Below are 22,667 nucleotides of genomic sequence, written 5' to 3' on the forward strand. Positions count from 1 at the left end.
TTCAAGGATAAATAAAGAGTAAATTATATTCATTATATACTGTCAATAAAAATTATCTTTGACTTAAGTCAAATTCATTAGTTCTTATTTGTTTATTTATATAAAAACTATTCAATGTCTGCTACTTGTATGAAAGATTATATTGAGATCTGGGAATATAGTAATTGCAAAACTAGAATATCTATTCCTATAAAGCTTACTTTATAGAGGTAAGCTTCTCATCTAAAAGAAATAAAGTATGAAATAAAATAATGGTGAAAGAATTTTGGATATTATAAATATTTCATAGCTTGGTTATTTACATTTTGATATCAATTTTCGTTATTATTTTAGGACAAAATATTTATCCACCTATTAGAACAGAAAATGGAGTTGTGGGTGAGGCTGGGAGAGAGAGAGTAGATAAAGGCTTTTTCAGAGAAGAGGCTGAGGATTTCATAATAGGGTATGGAGAAGGGAGTATGGCTGAGTAATCATTCCTATTTAGCTCTGTAAATAGTGCTTTTCTAATAGTAGGGAACAGGGATGGTTTTCAGGGTATCTATTCAGAGTGTGGCATTGGAAAATTCACGAGGAGAAGGAATATCAAAGGTTGATGGAAGCAACATATTCCGATTTGCCTAGACAAATGTTGGAACTTCCAATTAGTGGATTTAATAATATGAGAAAAGGTGCTTTCCAAAGGAAATGGAACTGGACAAAGTTGGACAGGTAAATAGAGTCTTAGCTAGATAGGCTAATACTCTTTGAATGAAACTAGAAACGAGGAGAATAAGGAGAACCAAGAAGATGCAACCTGGATGGGCTCAGTAGGAAGAGTGGTTTACCTCTGCAAAAATGTATTCCAAGTATGTTTGCCTTCAAGATGAAAAAGTGGTCCCCACTGAATGGGAGTGAGATGCACAGGGATTGAGTGTTCAAGAGCAGGGCTCAATAACTAGTAAGCATGTCAGCATTTCCTTAGAGAATTAGCAAGCAGGAACCTCAAAATGTTGCTGGACAGAATTTTTAATATTTCACCCTTCATAAAAGTATAAAAGTAGTTATTATGAAAAATCAGAATGCTTTTGGATTATTAATAATTATCTTAAATTATAATTTAATTTTTAAATTATATACAAGGAAGGGACTCATTTTCCAAGCATGTGTGCTCCTAATGATGATATTTATACTATCTCTGGTTTTGTCTTAGTGTGTGTGTGTTTTGAGAAGCACAGGGCACCTCTTACACAAAATATGCCTTTGTTATTATCTGACTTGAACTTATAAATGGCATAAGCAGGAAAATCAGACAATCTACTAAAATCAGACAATCTACTAACATGTCTGCTTTCCATTTTGGATGAGTATTTTTGCTCTGTTCGAAGCATGTCCTGTTATCAGAGACTGCAAAGCTGTGTTGTCCCTTGGTTCAGAATGCTGGACCCAAGAGTCTGATGTTGTATTTACTGCATGAACAACAACTTAATTAAGTGTTACTTTAGAAACATCACGAGAGCTTTGTTTCTGGTATTGCAGTCAGGCATGTATCACATTGTTTTGACACATGCATTGGGAGATTTGCTTTGTAGTTAGTCATGTTTTTGGAACACGAGTAGTAAAGACAGAAGAAAAGAATAATTCTATTGGTAGGGCATGGAAAATGCTCTCAGATCCAGAAAATGACTATAAAAGACAGGGTCGAGGGCAACATTTTCTTCTGAGGACACTCTCCGTAAAACCAAATTTCCTCTTTTGACATTTAGCTGCTTAAAAGTGAATGTTTTTATGCTTTTGTAAAGATTAATAAAATCAAATGTACAGATTTCTTCCTCTCATATTACTATATTATCTCCCTAAGGAACATATTTTATCTGCCTAAATAAACTTGATATTTAATTTTAGGTTATTATTTATCATGATAAAACATTTTTTAAACAATGCTTTTCTGTTATAAACCAGGAAGGGATTGGGAATGGATGATAATACATGAACACATTTCACACTCTCTTCTACAAAGAAATAAACAAATGTTTCCTTCCTTATATGCTCTAAAAATGCACCTGAAACTAAGAGGAATCAAGTGTGTTTGTCTCAAAGTATTAGAAAAACTCCATTATCATTGACTTCATATTGGAGACTGTAAAGTTAATACAATTGTTCAATAAGGATCCAAAAACTTGAAAAAAGAGGCTGTAAACTAAAAAGAATGATTTCTTCTAAGGCACAGATGCCTGAAGTCTCTAGACAAGGTGGCCCAAATGATCAGTGAAGAAAAGTGCCTAGACGGGACACAGAGCATAAAGATCTATGAAATAAAGAAAGGAAATAATTACTTACAAAACTTTACTCATGTTTCTTTTATCTCAATGATAGTCCCTATTTGAGCCCAGTGATAAATAGTACTGACTAAACAAAGTATAACCAGATTTTGTTTACCTCAAAGGTAGGTTATTATTGATCCTCAAATCTTGACACATCCAACTTAAGTAAGCCTTTTAAGCGCCTGTTAGAAGAGACCCACATAGGACAATTGTATTTAAACTGTTGTCTATAATTTAGTGATAAATCAAGTATATTATAAATTCTATATATATTTAAGAAAAGTGTTACATTAAGATTTTGTTTGTCAAAATGTGATTATTCATGTAACTTTATGTGTGCTGGCATGTGTTTAAGTCTCTATATGTATGTGTTACTTTGTTATAAATCATGTCTGTGTTCTAAATTGCCACTTTATCTTGTAATTTCAGAGATCCATACCGCGCTAGATATTATGTGATGAAGTTGTGCCAAAGCAGAAAGGACACAAGTGAGAGCAGCCACAGTAAGCTTTTACAGAATGAGTCAGAAAGTAGCCAAGAATTAAGCAAAGGTAGAAAATATATGCTAGTAACCATGGCTGAAATTAAATAAAGTGTGCTAAATTCCCTCCAAAATGTCAGTGATCCCAGAGAGTTGATTCAAATTGCATTTATACTTTCCATGGGCAGAAAATCTTCATGTTCCTTAAACTATTCCAGAGCAAAGAAAATATAAAACGTTTACTTTTTCATTTTACAAACCTAGTGTAAGCATAATACTAACAATACCTAAAATAGAAATTAGAAACCAGTTCCCTTGGGTTATTTATTAAACTATTATCTCTCAACTCCAAAGCCACCATTTTATACACTATTGTGTCATTGGAGCTGGACCTATGAAAACTAAGTTTCTCCTTTGTCAACTGACTGCTCATCAGTTTTCAGCCATCAGTGGTGTAAACGAGACCTAGCAGTCGGGCAAGAAGACGAGCATGGCTCGCTGTCCCTGTCAGCATCATCTCAGTAACAGCTTTTCACTTTGGCAGAAACAGACTCCTCAGATTTCATGTTTTTATTTAATTTTTCCCAGTATCACGAAACCAGTTTCAATTTGTGTCCCTTCAGAAGTATGAAGACCAGATGGCTAACGTTCCCTCTTCAGAACTTCCTATTTTTAGGGGACCTCCTCCAAGCTCCTGAGGTACAAGCAATCTCTCCTCAAAGGTCTAGTTCCCAGCTCTGTAGGGCCCCTCTTGCTGTATTCTAGGTTCTAATAACACCTGTACCTTCCATTTGTTCCTCCTATCCTAAGGGTTACAGTCACTTCCTTAGCTGCTCTCTCTATATTACCTCACTCTTGGACTCTCTCTCTCTCTCCTGCATTATCACTTTTCTATATAAAATTATCTTTTAAAAATATCTGACATGGTTTCTATTGTCCATGCCAAAATGTAGTTGATTTCACTTATATAAACACGGATACAACAACCCTACATAAAAAGTTAGCAAACTGAATGTGTAGAATAGGATATAAAAAGAGAAGGGGGGAAAAAAAAAAAACGAAGGAGGAAAAAGAGGTAGAGGAGAAAGAGAAGCTAAGAAGATGGAAAAAAAGAACTATTATCAGATCTAGAGTATATTGAAAGAGGACTAAGATGAGTAAATAAAAATATATCATTTGTTTATTTATTTATTTATTTATTTATTAATCACAATAAAAAAAAAAAACTATCCTATTTTCCTAATAGAATCCAAAAAGCTTTTGGTAAAATTAATATCCATTCTCAATAAAAATTCCTTTTAAATTAAGGAAAATCATCATGATTAAACTGGCATTTTTTCATGCTAACAGCCAATGTCATACCAAACAGGGAAACCTATGTACTATTCTCATAAATTCAAGAACAAGGCAATGACATGCACTTTTGTCACTATTATTTATTATTAGTCTGAATATAACGAGTGCAAGTTGCCATATGACTTGCTTTGGCCAACGAAGTGAGAGCGAGTCACATGGCTGCTTATGTTCTTACTTTTTTTTCTATAAACCAGTTCCTAGTAAATGGAACAATGTTTGGAGACTGCTCCACATTTTCTTTTTAATCAGATTTGATCAAACTCAAGCCATTTTCAGAAAGAGGTAAAGCAGTTATATTTTTTCTTTTATTTTGGTCAATTTAATTATAGAAATAGATACAGAAGGACAAAAAAGGGAAAATATCTTACCACTATCCAAAGTAGACAAAAAACAATTTAACTGACATAAATAATAACTTCATTTAATAATTTAACTAAGCAGAAATTAGGTATTGAACATTTCCAGTTATAAATATTAGAAAGTTGTGTAAAATAAAAGGTTAAGTGAAAGAATATTGCATGGAAAGTTTTTACATATCTCATTTGAATTTGCAAATACTTCCATATTCCTTAAGAAATTGTATACAACCTATAAAATCATAAATATTAGGTAGAAAAAGATTTCTCTTGATTAAAAATGAGATTTTTTTAACATATTGCTCTGAAGCGATTATCATTACTCATAAGATTATGTCATAAAAGATTTTTACGTGGTTAAGAGAACATGAGTCTATAACTTTTGAATTATTTTCCTGAAGTGAGAAAACATTTGGAGAATAACTTTTACTTGATAAAGTTCTCTATTTTTAATATCTACAAAATTTGTCTATACTTTTCTTTCTTTATGGCTGTGTCAGGAAAGACTAAATTACATTATGATAAAAAAACAATCTAAAAATCTCAATATCTGAAAACAGAAAAGTTTTCTTTCTTATTTGTGCAACCTACTACTGTCCTTTGTAAATATCCAGTGCAGCTGTTTTTCATATGCTGGATATTTCACCTATATGTCAACATGTGACTGTATGCCCATGCAGCAGAATTAAAAATAAATTGTTGATATTTGATAATTAAATATTTTCACCTAGATATGATATATGTAATTTCAGGTCAGAATCATCTGCTACAGGAAATCATGTGGCTTCATTTCCCCTCAAAAAGATGGGTAAGTGCGATTTATCTGTTTTTCGAGAAAGAAAATCAGATAGCATTAAATGGTAGGAATATTTACTGTAGGAAAAGATTGAAAATATAAGCAATCTAAATTAGAAAATTATTAATATTGGTGCTTATAACACTCAACATGCCACATCTAAACATATAGTCATACATATACACATACCCAAACGCTCACTTCATACCCAAATTTGGTAAACTACTCAAGAAAATGGCAATGCAGGGCCTTTGTTAACTAAACTATTTAAGAATAAATTGGAAAGTGACATAATGCAGCAATTTTCGATGAGATTATCTAATAACGTATAGAAAAAAATCTTAAATTCTAATACAAATCATCTATAAAAGGGAGCCCAGAATAAAAAGAATGTGGACTATCCACCCCGAGGGATAGGTCTTTCATTCACATCTGAAAGCACAGTCTTCTCATTTTCATTTCTAAAACCTCTAAGGCATCAAATTAAAAAGATGTAAGGCACCTATGTAAGGCATCCATATGTAGAGTATTTTCAAGAGTTGCTTCCAACCACAGAGTTCTATGATAAACTACATCTTTCTCTCATTTGCCCCCAAAGCCAGAACTACCTCAGACCTATTCTATGAGTACCAGGTGTGTAGAGAACTTTATTTTGGATGCTCAACTCACTTTCTATGTTTCTACAGCCTTTTCTGTGGTGAACAAACTCCAGTAATCTTAATTTTTAGTATATCTTTGGTTTCTGATTTTTTATCAACTTCTGATTTATTTATGAATTCTTCTGACATAACTTTAGTTTACTCATGGCTTCTGCTAACTCACTGCCTATGTTATCTCAAGGTCTTTGTGTGTCTTCTCAGGTGGTATTATCATAAACAAATGTTAATATTTTTCTGTGTTGTACAGTTAAACTTTTTAGAAAAGATTTGATTTAGCCAGCTAACTACATTATTCCTACTTGGAGAGAACTTTAATTTTAAGTCTCTTCATACAAAATTTATTGACTTATATATAGATGCTCTTCAACTTCCAGGTTACATCCTGATAAACCCATCATAAATTAGAAATATTGTTAAGTCAGAAATGCATTTAACATTCCTAACCTACCAAATATCATAGCTTAGCCTAACCTACTTTAAGTATGCTTAGAACACTTACATTAGCCTAAAATTGGGCAAAATCCTCTAACATAAAGCCTATTTTACAATAAAACATTGAATATCTCATATAATTAATGTGTGTATCACTTTTGCACCATTGTAAAGTCAAAAAATCATAAGTGAAACCATCATATGTCAGGGACTGTTTATATTGGTTTCCTTTGGATCATTTTCTCACTCTGGGCCAATCAAATTTTCTGGAAAAAACAGTCATGTAAAACAAACATGATCCTTTATACTTAAGGAATTCTTTCGGTTCACTACTGATAGCAGAAATAATAATGAACAATCTCAAAGGAAAATTCCGATCATAGCTGGACTTGGAAGACTTAATATGACCAAAGTAATATTTGTTCGGTATTACAGTAAATTACACATGTGTGAAACTAAGGATTGTAAGGGATTTTCAAGAGATAAACATATATTTATACTATTCATATGCCATATGATACTTGTAGAATATCAAATTGTTAATGTCAAAAAATGTAGATGCGGTCTGTTATATGTACATTTCTTTCTAACTTAATATATCATTTACTGCTCCAATCCTCTACCTCACTGTGAGTATGACCTTATACTTTTCAGTTGAAACCACTTTTCTCTCACTCTTATAACCTGAAGAGATCCTCTGAGGCCACAGATTATGTTGGATTCAGGAATAAAATCCCACTGGGAAACCCATGTTTATAAGTTCTAAAGTATACTTTATTAGCATATAAATTGAAAATAGCAATACTGATCATGTTGTTTAATGAAAAACACCTCTTAGTACAAGTGAAAAACTATTTCCTTAATCCAATTTGCTTAAAAACAACAACAACAAAAACTACTTATGTGATTACTGCAAAAAGTGACAGGAGACAGGAAATCAAACTGATGACTGAACCGATCAACCTTTAGAAAAAATCTTATGTTAACTCTGAGCGGCTAAATAGCTGGATACACGTGTAGACTGAAACTCTTCCAAGAACGTCCCTAATGTCAAGGTCTCTCGGGCAATAAAGAGTTCCCTGTGTTGAAGTCCATTAGGCAGCAACCTTATTAAACACGGCACACACTATTAGCTCTGGGTGACTACATCCAGGCTTTTCTCTGGTGACAATGCAACGAATCTTAATTTTTCCAACAAAGAGTGATATGTCTTTGATCAAACCTTCTAACTTCAATTTCCTTGGGTTAAAAACATTCCTAGAAAGCCTTTTTTTGAGATCCAACATCATATATACATCCTTTATTTTTTCTACTCATACTTGACTTTTTTTATTTGTATGCAAATCATGTAATTAAAGAACGAAGTACTTTACTAAGGGTTGCCACTGAGGACTAAAATTTTTAGAATTATATCACAAAATATTATGTCAGATTTTGGAAAAAATATTCAATTATCACTATGTATATTTTTATTCATTCATTTTAAGACTATATGCATTAACTTAAACAATAAATCTCAGCTTAATTGAAATAACATTTTGCTGTTATTGGCAATTGGATGACCAAGAAGAAAGAAGAAACACATTACTGAATGTGAAAAGATGAGTAACTAGAAGTTTATATACGAGTGTTCTCTAGGGCAGCAACATAAAAATCATCAACCAGACAAATGAACTAATACTATATTATAACCTAAAGAATTTTTTTGACTAAAAAACAAAATTCAGATTTTGAAAGAAAAATATAAACTGCTACTTAAATGCTAAAAAATAATTTTTAAAAATATATATTATGAAAATTGCATTCTTTTAGGCAGGATACTGTTTGTATTTGCACAGGACCATGATAGCTAACTATTTCAAAGCAATACAAATGCTTAAAGGAGTTACTTTAACCCTTTGTATTACTTGGCTGACTCCTGAAGGCCTTTGTGTTTCCTTGCCCTTGTCTATTACGTTTCTAAATGTTCCTTCTCACATTAAATTTCTCTCAGTACTTGAGATTACTAAAACTCTGTCTTTGCTAAAGAACTGTTCCCCCGCCCCCAACATCAGTGTCTTCCAAATGTTTACAGTATTATTAAATTTTTTATGACTAGTTATGCCTAGACATATATATATTGTAACACTGTAGTAAATGTATATCATAATGCATGCAGAAAAGTAGACATTAAAATATGAATGAGTTAAAAATGTAATTAAAAATGTTAAAATTTTTACAGCATCCGACTATGATCATTATTCTAGATGTTATCATTTTATTTCTATATGTAATCGCTGGTGAGAGGTCTGGAGGCAGCAATACTGATGCTCAATAAAGAAATTTTATTGACTTGATGTCGTTCCTTTGTCTTAATCCTTATTTTCTTAAGTCCTACTTTTAACTTAAAAATGTTATTTTTTTGTATTTCTTTTCATATGCTTTTTGAAAAAAAAGTAAAGTACTATAAAATAATTATTCAGTCGTTTGGATAGAGTATTAACCTATCACAGAATACTAGAACTCAGAGAACAATTAGATAAACACTGTAATTGTACAAAGAAGTAAAATATGACTTATAAATTTTAATTTATGTTCTCAAGGTCACATGCCTCTCTATGTATGCCACATCAAACTTAGTATAATATGTTTTAATTCCTTTAGAGTATCTAATTTATCTTTATTCCTCAAATTGGCTTATACTTTAGGAGTGCTTTTTTGAATGAACTGAAATTTGAAAATATTACATCTCTTCCAAAATCCAATGGAGTTTATTAAAGCATTTTATTGAGGAAATAAAAATCTACCTTAGCCATAAATTCCCATGCCAGGCTGTACTCTATTAAAATTATGAAATGTATTGGTTCTTTATCAGGGTTATGTATCATAACCACTATCTCAGAAGATTTTCAAACTCAAAGTTCCAGGGTTAATTTCAAGATGAGAATCACTTGTTGTAGGAAGGAAAAGGAAAGAAAAACAAAGAAGTTTCTCAGAGCTATGTGTGTACATTTTCACTTAAAAACCAACTGAATGCAAAGACTGAGGTAATGACTAAATAGATAAAATTTAAATTAGTGCAATTTAAATCCTCATCCTTAATTAAAACAACTATAAGCAACGGCAGCCTTAGGTACGTAGCCTTCCTACAGAAAGATCCTCTATATTCTTTCGGTCATTTTTGAACATGAAGTGGCTTTGATTTGAATGTGTCATATCAAATCCTTAGTTAAATAAGATATTAGAAGGCAAGTATGTCTATTATAATCACTTTAAATGAGCCAAGATCTTATGAATTCTAAAATGCGACAGTGATATTGGCTTAAGGCCTAAAAAACCTTTAATATATGTGCAATCGCAATTGTTCTTTGCATTCGTAAACCCAGCTTATGTTTATTTTTCTAGAGACTTGGAATTTGGGCTGAGATGGATCTCTCCCAATAAGCCCTTTGTGATACTAATATCTAAATAACTTAATTGGGATGATTCACAAAATGAGATATAGAAATGGAAATAAAAAACAATAAAAATTATGTACAGTTATTTTCATTTTCTAATCACTGTCAAAACAACAAAGTATGACTGCACTTACATGAATAAATAAATAAGAGATAATAAATTGATAAATTTGGATTATGGCGCCGTTGCCAAAAAATTACTAAAATGATGGAAATTCATTTTCTTTGTCTGGACAAATCTGGTAGTTATATTAAAATATGCACTAGGGAACATTTTCAAAGCTTTTATGGTGTCTTTTATGCTGCTACACATTTTGGTTTTGAGAGGGAGAATTGCCCTGGAGGAAAATCCTTCAGAAAGAAGAAGAGAGGGAACACAAGGACTCAGGGAAAAAAAAAAGTTTGCAACTGCAGAGAATGATTAGTACAAGGAAAGGAGGAGGAGACATCTGTTGGTGAAATGATTTTTAGAGATAATTAAGTGCATTCATCCAGAAATAACACATATTATACATCGTTTGCAGGCACACATGGCTTTACTAAAAACAAGAGAGACTTTGAAAGACCCACAAAAATAATCAGCAGCTTTGATCCGATGTCACCAGAATGTCAGCCCTTCCTGTTTGCCCCACCTCAGTCTTCCTAAACCCATAATAGTTTTTATTGCGGAGCATGTATACTATTTACAGAGGTAAGCTTTTTTGGAAATTATTGTCAGAAAAGTGTAGCTTGCTCTTCGTGTTTCTTAAATAGCTTAGATTAATACTCCATTTCAATTCTGGAATTTAATTGGATTTAGTCATCTAAGAGATTCACATATAAAAAATATTAGTGTTCCAAATAAATGGCTAAAGATTTTTTCAAGCACAGAATAAAGCAATTGTCCTGAAAATAATTACTATTTTAGAGACAATAAAAATTAACCTCAGAAACAGTTTAGATTTGTTTGGTTCTTGCTTATTTAATCCTCTTCTGTAATAAAATTTATGCTTCATATCTTTATGTGTGATGTCTTCTTGCACAATTTTAGTTACATGCTATAATGCGCTAAATGATGGGTCTCAAACTGTAGTTAAAGAAATCAGAAGGAACAAGGTAAAGACATTTTTTTAGACATTTTTTGTGAGTTTATATATATCATTCACCATGAAAAGAACACTTAATAAGATCATATTTGGTTTCAAATCTAAATGAATTTGAAAGTTTTAGATTAAAAAAATAAATATATAAATAAAATGAAAGATAGTAACTTTCTCTTATTAATTGATACTAACCATAACAATAAAATAAATATATTCATCATAATAAATCTTTTGACATTTAAATATTTTCTAATGAAAGGCCCAGACAGATCTATCTCAGCTCTTTTGCCGTGCTATATCTCCTGCTATTGAAGTGTAATACTCCTTTAAAACCATTATCAAAACAATAATAATCCTTTAAGAACTAGCCCTAATGCCATCTACTTTGAATTTTCTTTTAGTCAGGATACCTTCAGCTTCACATCGCTGAATAAAAATCCAATACAAAATAAAATTAGTTTTTAAATAAAAAAATATATTATTGCACAAATTAAGAATCTCAAGATAAGATGTTTTCATGGCTGATAAATGCATTAGCCCAAATCATCAAAAGTCCGATTTCTCTGGATTCATCTTTTCAGCCTGCCATCCTTTCAGTGTTAGTAAATCTCATGATTCAAAGATGGCTGCCATTATTCCAGACATCAAAGAAAGATGACACCTTTGAAAAACCAGAAGGATGAAAAAATCTCACCTCTTCCTTGTGTTCCTTTTAAAGAGTGAAGACAATTTTCTCAGATGTGTCTAGATCAGTTATGCCTTATTGGATAGAATTAGGTCACATGCTATTCACACGCCTAACTCTCAAAAGACAGAATAGAATTACAGTGATTACTTAGCTCTAGGTTAATCAGGATCAACTAGCATGTGGCTTTCTGCTACCTAAACATAGAAGTTCTAACAGCAAAGACAAAAGGGATATTGGTGGCGCTATTGGCTTAGCACTACAGTGTCTGACACACACACTTTAATTATTTATCCCACATCGATTACAAATCATCACTCTTCTCCTTGAATGATACTTATTTTTTGTAAGAGCCTTACATACATTTGCAGAATACAAGTAACTTTACAGGAGAGACCACATTGAAAAGCTTTTTTATTCCACATTTTGCTTGAGATAGTGGTTTAATTATTATAGGTAATCAATAAAACTTTTCTGAATGAATGAATATATTTATAAGGTTTTGTTTGTCTGGCATGTGGTTTTCATTTGCAGAAGTTTATTCTTAGCTGTGACTAAATAGATTTTTTTCTTGACTTGGTAAAATGTTTCCTGAAGTATATTTTGGAACACTTGTTCCTTAGAAGAAAACATTTTAGGTGTAGGAAAGGAAGTAGAAATATAATTTGCTTCTTATACAAATAGAATAGATATTTTTAAACTATAAATTTTATAAATGAATTATAACAATATAAAGAAAGATGAAAATTGGTTCATTTTAATAATGTTTTCTCTGTTTAAAGTAAATCTGCAATAATTTTAAATTACCTGCTTTGGTACAATTTGGTGCAAAACTTTCCTGAAGTAATATAAACAACAAATACCAAGAGATAATTTTTGAGTTCTATCATTTGTCATTAAACAAAAAAGGAATAAAAACAAATCATATATTTTATGTGTATTCTATTACAAAGAAATTCAAACACGTATAAGGAAAAATCTAGCACATCCTTGTCATTCTCATTTCTACTATCCTAGTCCACGGTGCCCTTTGTTTAATCTGGACTTTTACTCCAAGTATCTGCACTTGATCAACTCCAATCTAATCGACAAAATTCTACTTCATCGATCTATAACATACAGATCCGGTCGCATCAACTTCTGATGTGACATGTGTTGATTATACATGTTTAGAGAATTGAATACAAACTCATTGCTATGGTAATCAAGACTCTTCCTAAATTAGACCCAATCCAATTTTTCATAAAATTTTTGATATTCACAAACAACTTATTCTTTAGTCTAATTGTACATTCACAATTTCCCACAATCAATCTCCACTTTCTCCATCTATAGTCTCATTTATTTCAAGATACATCTAAATTCTTTTACTTATTTTTCGGAAGCCTTTTATTGTCTACTGTTATGTAATGTTTCTATCCAATTAATACTTTTCTTACTATAGCTCATAAATCACCATGATTGTTGAATAGTATTCTCCAAAAAAAGATAGTTTGAAGTTCTCACTCCCAGTACCTCGGAATGTGCCCTTATTTGGAAATAGGTCACATGTACAAATATGATTAAGATGAATTTGTACTGGAGTATGGTAGGTATCCCAAAATGACAGGTGTCCTTATACAGGGAGACACATGGAGAGAACTTCAAGTGAGGACAAAGGCAGAGATGGGAGTTATGCAACTGCAAACAAAGGAACATAAAAGACTGGCAGCAAACCATCAGAAGAGGCAAGGAAGTATATATGCTCCTACATGTTTTAAAGGGAGCAAGACCCTGCTGACACCTTGATTTGAGACTGTCAGCCTCTAAAAAGGTGAGACAGCAAAATTCTGTTATTTTAAGCCACCAAATGTGTGCTACTTTGTTAAGGAAGCCTTAAGCAATTAATATAGCTACTAAATTGTTTCCCTGGTTTGTTATAGGTATTCAAGGATTTTACTTCCCTCTTTCTCCTCTACCAATCCTCCTATTTCAACATACTAACATAAACTTTGTCCTCCTCCCATCATAAGCCATATAAAGGTAACAATTTTATTTTACCTTTAAATGTTTTAATCATTTTTGAAACCCCTTCAGTGACTTAACAGTAACTGCTGCCTAATAAAAAGTAAGTTAAAACATTCTGAGAAAATATAATTTAGCTCTCCTTTTAAGTGAACTGAAATGCTTCAGGCGAGCACCTAAAGATATTTACAAAGTAATTCTGATGTCTTACATTTCCTCAACAAACCATCTGGCACACAAAAGCATATGTCTCCTGACAAATAATGAGTTCCAAGGACTACCCAACTTAAAACACACAAATGCAAAGATAAACACACAGTCATTTGTATAGATATAAGTAAAATTTTAATAACTTTAAAGCACATTCTATTTTGACATTTAGAATGTATAAGTGATTGGAGCAAGAGATCTGAGTACTAGTTAATTGCACATACATATATAAAAGTAGAGAAAATAGACTATTAAACCTTTATGTATATAATCACTCAACTTCAGATATTATTATTTTATGACCGATCTTTTTCATATATGTCTCCACAGTTTTCATCACAATCTAATGGATTATCAAAACATGTTTGTGTATTTTTTTAAAATTTCTTCTCATCAATCTCTTATCCTGTATCTAGCACTTTCTCTACCACCGAGATGCATGTATAACATTTCTGACAGGCTATCTTGAAATACCTGTATGAGACTATTTCTGATCTGGATATCTAGAATATCTATATGAGAATATTCAAAGGTAAGATGTGAAAGGCAGGAATTAGAGAGTTTGAATGTCAGCTAAATTTGATATGGTCTGTGTTGAGAGGACACAGGGTGTTGGATTTTTATTTACTTGTAAATATATAAAAACCACTTAATATGTGTAAAAAGAAAAATCGAGTCTTTTAAAAACTTATGTCATCAGTTGAAGTGGAAAAGTCTAGAAATTCAGGTTTGACATAAGTTTGAACAGGTAAATGTTGGCATGATTTGATAGGAGAGAATGAATGTTAAAGAATAGTACTTTGAACATCTGACCTCCCATTGCCAATAAGGAATTTTCAATAAGCAAATTAATGTGAAACAGGCAAAAGGGCCTCACAAGTGTTAGGCAATTCGAGCAATATGAAAGAGGTGACTAATACTTTGGAAAAGGAGCACTATATAATATTCTTTATTTCCAATTCATTCATTTAAAATATATATTTATTGTTTGCTTAATATATGTGTACCATACTCTGAGTTTACAGTCATAATTTAAAAATCAAATAAAATTTAAAAATTAATCTTAATTTGATTTTTTAAAAAGTCTGATTCATGCTTTATACTCTCAAAAGAGAAACTTATTTTCAATAAGTAATCAAGAAAACATGTAATTTCAGGTAATGAAAAGAGTAATGAAGTCAAATGAGCAAAATAAAGGGATAGATAGTGACTTCAGGAAAGACTCTTTTACTTAGGGTGGTCGAAAGCCTCTCTGAAGAACCATATTTGAATAGAGATATAAATGACAAGCAGAAGTGAGCCACACAGATATCTGGATATCCGGATATCTGGAGGAATAGCTTTGCAGACAGAGAGGACCCTAAGTCAAAGTTCCAGTGCGAAGGGAACAGTAGGAGGGAAGAAAGTGCAGAGTGGTCAGATGAGAGACCTGCACAGAGTAGATTAGGTAAGGTCATGTAGACCAGTAGGCCACGATAATGAGTTTGGCTTTATTCTAAATACTTTTGAAGGCCATTTATAAGGTTTAAGACAGTAGAGTGACATGAATTAATTATAATGTATAAGTCACCCTGGCAACTTGGTACAGGATTGACTCTAAGGGAGATGGAAGGGTAGAAACAGGAAGACAAGTTGGGTGCTATTGCAGCAATTCAGAGAAATATAAAGGTGTTTTAGGCTAAGAGGGCTAGCAAATTACTGGATTCCAGGTGTATTTTGAAGGGGAAACAGGTGAAAATTTTTGATGGATTGGATATGGGTTTGAGGAAAAGAGAAAAATCAACACTGACAACTAGGTTTTTGGCCTAAGCACCTGAGCAAAAGTAGTAACATTTACTAAAATGGGAAAGACTAGGACTGGAAGAGTTCTTTGAGAAAATTCATATTATTATTTTTTGGCCATATTTATAGTGAGAACCTTATCCAAATAGAATTGCCCTTTGTTCACCGTTGTCCACCTCTTAATGAAGCTAACATTTTTAAGTACTTGTTTTAAATGATATATATATATTTTTATTGGTCTCCAATCCATAATCAGACAAACACAATCCACAATTGTTAAACTAGTTTCTCTCTCTATATATATAAATTTGTGTTATGAATTCTCATTTATATGCATGATATATACATATATATGTATATATATATAAATTATTTCTTAAAATTATGCCCTTCTGCTGCATATAACTGGTCATTAATTTAATTAAAAAACTTCACTGTTACTGGAAAAACATAGTTTTTTTTTCAGAATACATGCCACATGTTCAGATATAATTAAAACATATTTTCATACTTTCTGAATTAAAAGTCTCATCTTTTATAATTAATACTAAAACATTTTCATGTTTTTATACTTAAAGATTTTTTTATTTTGTGAATCCATTCTTTATTATACAAACTGCTTTTATATTCTGTACTGGTTCCTGGGCAAAACTCCCATTAAATTCTCTGCACTGACCACCTAAGAGTTGTTTGTGAAACAAAATCGGACTGTGCAATGGTGATAGGTTAATTTTACTCTGGATTTATGGTGTCATTTTCTTGGCAACTACAAAACTTCTCAATGCCAAATCTATATACATGTTAATTTGCCCAAGTTTGGAACATAAATACATTGTTAATGAATGTTTATATTTATTAAAACTATTTTCCATATCTAAATGTTTATTTTCATTGCTCTGCAAATGGTGAGACAAATTTCTGAGAAGCACACTGAAGAAAACATTGGGAAAGTAGATGATTACCTATTAAATATGTCCATGTGGAAAAATCAAAATGGCCTCTGTTAGAGAAAATGGAGTGGGAAGAGCAAATTTGAGTTCTGGGTTGAGGAAAGAAAAATAGATTATTTTAATAATACCATGTATCAGAGTGTCTTGGAATATTACTACAGCAAGAATTTAAAAAGATATGTTGAATGTTTACGTTAAAATATTATAAGTAAAGCTATAAAATGTATTAGAAACAACTTTTAAATAACTACTAGTAGTTATAAGATCCTCTATTTGAAGAAAAAAAGAACCTTACAAATTGATATTCAACATCCATGTTCTTAAAATCTTTCTAGCTTCTCTGCCATCAGAAAGTTTTCACTGGTCAATATTTGTACTATAGACCCCTCTGCTTGCCTCTGTGTTGCTCAGCCTTTCCTTCTTGTCCTCTGCTAGTTTTTCTTCACCATCTCTTCCTTCTTACCAATCACCTGTAATATCTAACTACCTTCCACACATACATACCCAGACACTCGACTATTAAATTTATAATAATCTCCTAAACAGATCAGCTTCTCTATCTCTCTTTCTGGCTCCTATCAATTATAAGATACATCAGATGGCTCACTCTTTAAAACTAAACTCCCCATGTAGGGCTATCCATACGTTAAGAAAACTTCTGTAATCAGATGTTAGGGTTTTTTATTTGTGTGTTTGTTTTGTTTTGTTTTGTTTTTCAATCTAGCTGTTTCTAACAATTATGAAAATCATTTGGTCACATAAGTCAAGATTTTTATTGTATGCCAAATCAATGATGGATTTAAATTATTGGTCTAGCAGAAGTTTCTCGAGTATTAAAGCTTCTCAGGTAATTTACCTTACCTGATATTTGGTGCTGTACCAGTCAGGGTTTTGGCTGCAAACAATAAAAGCCAACTTTAGTTAATATAAAAAAAAAATTAATTAAATTGATGTCAAAAAGGTCATAGACCCAGTGAGTGGATGCAAAACCATGCTGGGGCACAAACTACCTTAGGAACGGTCTCTGAAGTCTGGAAACTTACCTCAATGTTCCTTAGGTTTAACACAACAGCAGTTATAAATCCACAGTTTTTCTACTGTGGTAGTTACAGAGCCTTAAACGATGCAGCCATCACATAGACTCCCTATCTGAAACAACATATTGTAAATTTGTGGTGAAATTCAGAGCCAACAAATTGCTTTTCAGATATCAAGGGTGTTTAAATCTGGGCAAAATATAATTACAGTATTTTCACTTTACCCAAGGGGATAAGACTCCCCCCAGTGGTTGCTTGAAACCGCAGATAATACCAAAGCCTAATATGGTATGATTTTTCCTATACATACATACCTATGATAAAGTAGAATTTATAAATTAGGCACAATAAAAGATTAACAATAATAACTAATGATAAAGTAGAACAATTATAACAATATACTATGTTAAAAGTTATGTGATCTTGATCTCCCTCGCTTCCAAAATATCTTACCGTACCTGCTCACCCTTTTTCTTGTGATACTGTAAGATTAAACGATGCTACATGATGAGATGAAGCAAGGTGGATGACCTAGGCATTGTGACGTAGTATTAGGCTACATAACTGTTACTCGAACATAAGCCTGTGGCACCACAGCTGTTGATTTGATAACCCAGATGGCTAGGGACTAAGGGACCTAGAGTACGTATGGCACAGAGAAGCTGGACAAAGCGAGGAGTCACGACCCAAGCAAGATGAAACAGGATTGAGGAGATTTCGACACACTACTCGGAATGAGTTGCAATTTAAAACTTATGAATTATTTCTGGAATTTTCCATGTAATATTTCCAGACTGTGGTTGGCCACGGGTAATTCAAACCATGGGAAGCAAAACCTTGGAGAAGTGGAGGGGACTATTGTATAAATACATTAGACTCCAGTCGAGAAAAAGAAAACACACCAATTATCTGAAGAAGAATTTATTAGTGAAATGGGATTACTAAAAATAATTAAAGAGAACTCTAAAGGATACAGGTATGAACAGTACTATATGTAGTAAATACATGTACTTGAGGTCTCCAGGCCCATGTGTAAACAGCTTGGAAGTTGCCCCGTGTCCCAGCAACAACTAAAAAAACTAAACAGATCAAAAATCAACAACTCTCCTTGGATCTGTAAGAGACACCATGTGGAGGACACAAGGAAAACCACTGCCCCAAGACCCGAGAGAGAGACAGGAGAGCACAGGGAGCCACGGCTCCCAGAGCCCACACTCAGGACCGGAAACCTCTGGAATCAGTGCCAGCAGGAAAACCGCAACTGCAGTTGCTGAAATGCCAGTGGCTCCATGTTGACAAGCTTGAGGGTTAAAACCTCCAGGGAGACCCAATCACAGGGGGCCCACAACATGGTAAGGTTTACCTCCAGGAACTCAACCGCGTTTCCACAGTAAATATCAGAGAAAAACTTCTCACTTCTGGCAGGGGTAAGAGAAAAGGAAACATTTAAAAGTATGCCGGAGCAGTCTGTTCTTAAGGACGCCTGCCCTCAGGAGAAACTAGTTAACCGGAGCCTAACCTGATAGGGTACTAGCCGAGCCCTAACTTACCCGGGGGAAGGGAAGTACTGGCCTACGTTGGTATTTCAGTTCGGTTTCAGTCCACTGCAATAAAGTGAATATCACAATAAAGCGAGTAACACAATGTTTTGGGTTTCCCAGTGCATATAAAAACTGTTACACTGTACTGTAGTCTGTTAAGTAAGCAATAGCATTATGTACATATCTTAATTAAATCATACTTTATTGCTAAAAATGCTAAGGGTCATCTGAGCCTTCAGTAAGTCACAATCTTTTTGCTGGTGGAAGGTCCTGTCTCACTGCTGATGGCTGCTGACTGGTGAGGGTGGTGGCCGCTGAAGTTTGAGGTGGCTGTGGCAATTTCTTAAAATGAGACAAAGTTTGCCTCATCGATTGACTCTTCTTTTCACAAACAATTTCTCAAAGATCACTGACCACAGATCATCATAACAAATATAATAATAATGAAAAAGTTTGAAATATTGCAAGAATTATCAAAACGTGACACAGAGACACCAAGTGGGCAAATGCTGTTGGAAGAATGGCAGTGATACACTTGCTCAACAGGAGGTTGTCACAAATCTTCAATTTGTAAAAAACGCAATATCTGCAAAGTGTAATAAAGCAAAGCACAGTTAGGCAAAGTATGGCTATACCCAACTCCAGCTGACTCAAACCTTTCACATTTCACATGGTGAAGGGAAATACCCAACTCTAGCCCACTCGAGTCATCTTGATCCACCTACATGGGAAAACAAACAAACAAATGAACAAACAAACAAACAAACAAAAAACCTGAGGAACTCCGGTGCAGTCCACAGCCCAGAGGCAGAGTCTCACTGAAAAACTGAGACCCAGTCGTGGGACTACAGAAGCTTCTCTTTCTCCTGCACCTGTCGCCACATTACTAAAAGCCAGTTTGTAGCAGTTCTTCTTAGCTGGAAGTAAGAATATGCCTACTGCACCCTTAATGATGCAAACTGGGAGGTGCGAAACTCTGGCTTTCCTAAACAAGAAGACGAAGGAAGCCACATGCTGGGTTGCTGGCGAAACTCCCTGGAGGACAAAAGCCACGGATTCCCAGCACACTTCGCCCATGGAAGCCACTGTCTGGGGTGCCAGCCAAATACTGTGTAAAATGACAGCGAAACTTGCTGGAAGGTGATTACCACCGTGTCTTTCACGTTGTGCTAGCAAGAAAACTGCTCATTCAGATCCTGGAAATATGCTGCAGGATGAGAGCCACTGAGTCTCTTTCGTAGCACTGGCAGCGTTCTGATATTCGCCTTCAGTTGTGGGTCTAGTGGTTGCGATGGGTTTTGAAGGAGAATAAAAATTCTCTTTCAAGGTATTTGCAAAAGGTGAGGTTATCACAGTGTTTTAAAACAAAAGGTGACTAGTCTCCTCTGACACGAGAGGGAAAGCTGCTTCCACTTGCAAGGGAACCTTAGGCTAACTTGTGAGTTTGACATTTTCATTTCATCTTAGTCCAAACAAATGTTTTTAATTCCAAGATTGGTTCCATTCTTTCTGAACCTAAGCAACATTCAATTGATATCATTTAGAAACCTTCACAATTATTGTTTGATTTTTGAGCAATATCAGCCTTATAGCTAAAAAAAAATAAGAGATTCGATGAGGGTTGTCATGAAACTTCTCTGATTTTCAGATCATGATTTGAACTGAGGGTTAAAAGACTTGAGCTTGTCATTTATTTTTTGTAAATGTTCCAGTGTACTCAGTAGATTCCTCTCACACCATAATGCTTGTATGTATCATAATTACTTAATAGTCAAGTGCTGCAGTCACTTAGACTCCCAAGGCACGTGCTCCAGTTGGCACTTTATCAGAATCGACCACAGGTGGTAGTTTGATTAATTGTGATGCCACTGCATGCCTTGAATTATTAGCATCTTTTGTCCCAGTGGTCAGGATATCAGCACTGTGCTCAAGCCCATGGGCATGGCTAACCGATCCCTAAATCTCGTCTTTAAAGGTTTCTCTCCTAGGGCCACTTCCAGTACTAATTCTACTTCAGTCAGGATCCTGTGAGGAAATAGATACATTACAGTAATTATCACAGAAAAAATTTAACATAAAGAATGATTAACGAATACAGGAATAACAAAGGTAGGGAGTAGCCACTATATCTAAGGCCAAGGAAGGGTATTCAATGAGGAAAGAAACTTAGAAGTACTACCCCCGACACACCCCAACCCAGAGTGCAAACTCAGATTTTGTCACAGAAGGTGTGGCTGTGGCCCACTGAATAACAAAATTTGCAGAGGTACTGCCGGCCACAGCTGCTGAGCAGGAAGCTGCCAACCAGGATGCCTGCTGTCTGGGGCTGGCAAGCAGAAAAATCCCACTGGACATAGGGTTGCCAGATAAAATAGAGAATGCTGGGCACAATTTGAATGTGTGATAAATAATGAATATAAAGGGTTAGTATATATAAGTATATCGCGAATATGGCAAAAAACATGTTAATCTAAAATTCAAACTTAACTAGATGTCTTGTATCTTTATCTGCTAAATACTTCAGTCCTATTCAGCAGCAATGTGAAATCTCTACAGGCATGCGCCATTGGGTCTCCCACACACCACGAGCCAGGAAGCTGCCTACTGGATAATGGTGAGTCTTGCTGAAGGTGTGGTCCCTACAGGTGTCCCTCAAACCACTGGCCACCAGAGATAGAAAGGATAAAACACACCAAAACCACAAGGAAAAGCTCCTTCTACTTTTCCTTTCAGATTCCTTTGGACGCCATCGGATAATAAACATTTGTACCAGGTATCAAAGAAAAAAATACCTGGGGATGGAACAGCTCCAATTACATAAGACAAGGCAAGAAAGAGTAGATTTGGAGCCAAAAAACAATAAATCTAATGGTCATAATAAATATTTACTGCAGATATTGTTTAAAAATGTGATTTGATACCTCACTTGAACAAAATTATACAAGCAACTATTTTTAAAGCTGCTTAAATCACCAATTCTATATTTATATTTTTAATTTTGAATCAAGTGAGCATTCATTTTCTATTCATGGATTTTTACACATTATAAAATTACACGTTTATAATATTTGTCTAAAAATTTATTTTAAAATGACGTTCAAATGGTAGCTGTACTCACTAGTGACAGTGAGCAAAGGCCTATATATGAATCATTTCTTCATAACTTCATAATTCATTGCTGTAGTTATACTTAAAAATTCAAATTTAGAGGTTGATAAGCTATAGAAATAAGCTAAACATAGTGTTTCTCTGATTATATGAGTTAGGATTTTTTTCCCTATACTAGTGACATTTTGCAATGATGGAGTTTCAGTAAACTGCTATTAGATGCATTTTTCTGGAGTAGAAAAATAGCAACTGCTAATTTTGGTTGGATAGAAAGGCCTACAATTATGATCTCTTCTACTAGCAAAGCTATTGAAGATTTCCATGTTGTACAACGATGTAGTAGCTTGATTTTTAGGGACTTATGTGTCTAATCCATTGTGTAGTTCTGCTCTGTAGAGAGATATAATTAAGATATTTTTCCCCACATCAGGTAAAAAGTGAAGCATCT

General features: G+C 33.6%; 1 pseudogene; it reads right to left on the reverse strand.

Annotated features, from left to right (window-relative positions):
- LOC120622136 (elongation factor 1-gamma-like) overlaps positions 1-20,188 on the reverse strand; it is a 40,637-nt pseudogene extending 20,449 nt beyond the window's left edge.
- Between the last annotated feature and the right edge of the window lie 2,479 nt (positions 20,189-22,667).

Source organism: Pteropus medius, unplaced genomic scaffold (genome assembly GCF_902729225.1).
Source record: "Pteropus medius unplaced genomic scaffold, Ma_sr-lr_union100, whole genome shotgun sequence".
In the NCBI taxonomy this organism is placed as follows: domain Eukaryota; kingdom Metazoa; phylum Chordata; class Mammalia; order Chiroptera; family Pteropodidae; genus Pteropus; species Pteropus medius.